Raw genomic sequence first — 4,456 nt, forward strand, 5'->3', positions numbered from 1 at the left:
TGCCTCTTTTGTGAGCTTATAATGTGGATCAGTAGCAGCTCAGGGAAATAAACCATTTAGAGTCAATAGAAACAACAGTAATAATGGAGATAAAGGAGGGGCTTTAAGACTGGATTCTGAATGAACTATTTCTTAAAACTCAGAAGCTAGGAGCAACTTCCTATTATTTATGAATGGACTTCCAGGATCTGGGACAAGAGCTCTACATTTTTCCAAAATTATATTCACCCACAAAATAAAAAGAGAAGACTTAAGAGAGAGAAAATAGATTACTGATTTGACAAATTCTTAAATGCCTTTTAAAAAATCGAGTTTACCAATATTTTTTCCATAAACGGCTGGGGTTTTGGGGTGGCTAGGTGGTGCACTGAATAGAGAGCACTGACTCTGGAGTCAGGAGGACCTGAGTTCAAATCTGACCTCAGACATTTAACACTTAATTAGCCATGTGACCTTGGGCAAGTCACTTACCTTTATTGCCCTGCCTTCTCCCCTCCAAAAAGCAAACAAAAACAAAAGCAAAAAAAAAAAAAAAACAGTTGGGTTTGGTTTTTTTTTTTGCTTTTTGGAGGGGGGAAGGCAGAGCAATTGGGGTTAAATGACTTGCCCAAGGTCACATGGCTAGTAAATGTTAAGTGTCTGAGGACAGATTTGAACTCAGGTCCTCTTAACTCCAGGGCCAGTGCTCTATTCACTGTACCACCTAGCCACCCCTATAAAGAGCTTTTCATAAGAATAAACAAAGAACACTACTTCCACTGGTCTCATGTCCAATGTGCTATGCTTTAATTAGTTGATTATGTAGCATCAGCAAACTGGAAATGTCAATGTGCTTCTTTCCTAATAAACTATGGATTTTGATCAGGAACAGGTACCAGGGGAAGTGGGGACTTTTTCCTATCACCTAAAAGGTGATATCTATCCCAGATAATGTATGGCAGGATGAATTTGCCTTGTTTTTAATCTTCTTTCCCATTTGGTAGCTTTGAGTTATCATCTCCATTTTATTCTTCAGGTCTTCAAGGTTCTGTGATTTCCCCTTGGTTTCTTAGCTTTAGGCCTTCATAAACTCTTTCCTCTGAAGAGACAAGTGTCACATGGATGATGATCCTTGAATGAGAGGGAATGGAGAGAAAGAAAAGATTGTTGTAGTCTCAGAGGATAGGATGTATATCTGTCAGGTCTAGATAAAAACAGTGGGTTGAAAACTCTACTTTGCAGATTAAAGCTCCCCAAAGAACAGCTATATAAGCATGACTCTTAGGTCTACAGGAGAAAATGTTCTCACTGCCTGTATCAGCAATGCCATATTCACAATGCCTATAGAGATTACAAATATGCTGATATAATTATCCATCACAAAATACATCATGCTTGCCACATGGGGAAATAAACTAGAAAATTTATTAAGATACCAAAAGACTGAATCCCAAAACCAGAAAGTGAAAGCCATCAGAGTAGTTATGACATTGGCACAGGTAGATAAAGTAGAAAGCACCCACATTTTCAAGCCTTTAAAACAGAACAGGCTACCTCAGGCAAAGGTCCTTCTCTCCCCACGCACAGCAACCACCCAGCGTCCTGGAAGCGCGCTCCCAGCAGCTCCGGCCCCTGGCAGTCCTCAGCAGGAGTCCTTAGCAGAAAGTCCTTAGCAGTCCTAACTCAAAAAGGGCTTCACGCTGCCGCTGCCTCTGCTGCTGCCGCCGCCGTTGCCACCACCGCCAGCCACCGCAGGAACGCTAGCTTGGCTTTCGCTTTCTCTGGCTTTCGCTTTCTCTGGCTTTCGCTTTCTCTTGCTCCGCCCCTTCCTGCTACGTCAGCACGTCCAATGGGGCATGGAAGATCTTTAAATCCCATAACCCTTACATTCGGCCCCAAGATCTTTCATGTCCCTTACTTGGCAAAAATACAGTAGGAATAACTGGTGTCAACAAAATTTCACAACAATATAACAAGAATAGCACACAATAAACACAGAAAACCATATTTTAGGGTGGGGCTTGAGCACAAGCTCCCCATCATTCCCCCCACCCCGAACAAATGGGGCCCCAAAATCTTGTGGTAAGGGGTGAAGATCTCTTCTTCTATGGCTACTTGCTGCTGAAATCGGATGTAGAGCTGTCCCTGTCCTAAGGGGTCCCATTTGAGAGGTCAGTTATTAATATGCTTGATGCCAGGTCCAAGGGTGACACATCACAGTTTCAGACAGGGGGTGACATCCAGCTTAAGCTATCAGGCATCTACAGATGGAGGGTACCAAGCCTGTGGAAACAAATCTAACAAACAAGGTGAACAAACAAAAAATCAAGAAGAAGCAAAGAGACAATAACCAGACTATTGTAGCCTCACTCACGGTAGAATAAATGACTTAAGGGTACAATTTTGTAATCATCTTCTCCAGAATAAACAATAGTTACAGTGTTATCCTTCCCATATGCTATAATCTCTGCAGCCTTTGGAATATCATCTGGCTTCCATTTTACCCATACTTTAGCTCCTGATTTTATTCTATCAGTAGAACCAAATCCTTCAGTTCCTGTGACAGTTATTTAGGAAGGAGGGTCAGTTTTTACAAGTGACATTGTTTAGGGTCTATTGGGATGGTGAAGAAGGCATTTGCCAAGTCAATAACTGCATACCAAGTCCCATCATATTTCTGGATCCTTTCTACTAAGGTGATGGTATCTGGAACAGCAGCATACAAAGAAGGAGTCATCTTATTCAACTGTTTATAATCCACAGTCATTCTCCATGTCCCATCTGATTTTCTTACTGGCCAGACAGGATTATTCCATCTTGTGGTTGTAGGGACTAACACTCCTGCTTCAACATATTCCTTTATAGTAGTGGTAATTTCATCTTGCCCACCTGGCACACAATACTGTTTTAAAGTAATTACTTCAGAAGGTTCAGGTAAAGTGATTGGGTCCATTTTTAGTTTTCCTACTAAAACTGTATTAATTCCTATCTTCCTCACAGCAAATTGGTATCTTCCTTCAGGTAAATTCAGAGTCATGCCTCTCAATACATCTATTCCAATGATGTATTCAGGAATGGGTACAACAACCACAGTATATTCCTTCTTAGGTAACTGCCCAATTTTCATTGTTATTTTAACCTGTCTGGCTGATATTTCAGTGCCTCCTAGACCTGTGATGGTAATAGGAGTTACATGTTTAAACTTATCAGGGTTTCCATAGATAAGTGTGGCCTCAGCCCCAGTATCAATCAGTGCCCTAGTCACAGTAGTTGATCCATTCTTCCAATATATTGTTAAACCAATATGGGGTCTGCAATCTCTTCTGCATATTTCTTTTACCTGGGCTGGGGCTTGGCCTATCTCCTATTCCCCCTGAAGGTGGGGCAAACTTGGATACAATGATTCAGATTCAGAAATACCTGCGGGGGTGGTTCCTGCTTCCCTGTTCATTCTAATGCTAAGTACCTTTTCTTGGTACAGCTTATGCAGCTCTTTAGTTGGAATACCATCTATTCTTCTAAAGTCCACCCCAGCTCTTAATAGAGCAGTAAACAGTTCCCTTCTTGTGGGTCTATTTTGTCTCTGAATCCTCTGGCTGTTTACTCTTCTCTCTCGAGGCAATTTGTCTTTTTCCCATTCCCCTAAATCGCTTAATTGTGAAATCTTATCCAGCACCTCTGAAAGAGGGTGCCCTATTTCTCCAATTAAAAGAGTCAGAATTAGGTGCTTATATGCAGGAGGAGCCGTCTTCACTATGATATTTCTATGAGGAACTCCTAGGGGGGTATCATAATATGCATTTGCATCTCCAATCAGGATAGCAGTTTTCATTACCTCCTCCTTTAGCTTTCTCATACAGTCTCTAAGTGAGTACCAGGGTCTGTCTCCCCTAGGCCACATAGATTCAGTCAGATATTGCTTTTTGCATCCTTCTGCAGCTAAAGCTAGAAGATTAGTTTTGTTATTTCCTCCTTGCATATGGTGATCCCTAAAAGCCTGGTGTACAAAAGGATTCTGACTGATACTTATGAATTTTAAGCAGTCTTCACTGTCCAGTGTTATTCCTCCGGCGCCATCATCAGTGATTCTTACTATCCAAGACACTAAAGACTCCCCCATTCTTTGGGTGAATCTACTCAATATATCAGTGATCTCCTGTTGAGTGAAATCCTCAATTATCTCCCTGGACTCTGTTTTGCCTCGGTGGTTCTCCTGTCTTCTTCTTCGTATGGGGAGAGCTTCTACATTAGAAGGCTCCTCATCTAACCTTGCTCCATTCTCCTCACACACATTCTTCTGGAAGCTGTCAGGGCAATTCTGCCCAGCCTGTACAAAAGCTGCATGCACATTCGTTCTGCTAGTTTTTTGCTTCCTTTTAGCTACATGAACAGTAGCTTGCTTCTGGACCACATGAGTCCCTCCAGTTTGGTCTTCTGAGTGCTGTGACACAGAAGAATCCTCAGGCAAACCAGCTGA

At 41.9% G+C, this 4,456-nt stretch overlaps 1 long non-coding RNA gene across 1 annotated transcript in view; it reads right to left on the minus strand.

The window, feature by feature from the left end:
- Window positions 1-767: 767 nt before the first annotated feature.
- Window positions 768-4,456, minus strand: part of LOC138157273 (uncharacterized) — a 71,507-nt gene continuing 67,818 nt past the window's right edge. The window contains exon 3 of the long non-coding RNA XR_011167348.1: window positions 768-1,110. This is a non-coding gene — a long non-coding RNA (uncharacterized lncRNA). The remainder of the gene's footprint in view (window positions 1,111-4,456) is intronic.

The sequence above is a fragment of the Petaurus breviceps genome, unplaced genomic scaffold (genome assembly GCF_028583685.1).
Source record: "Petaurus breviceps papuanus isolate PSGF00001 unplaced genomic scaffold, PetGlider_PUasm1.0 171, whole genome shotgun sequence".
Classification (NCBI taxonomy): domain Eukaryota; kingdom Metazoa; phylum Chordata; class Mammalia; order Diprotodontia; family Petauridae; genus Petaurus; species Petaurus breviceps.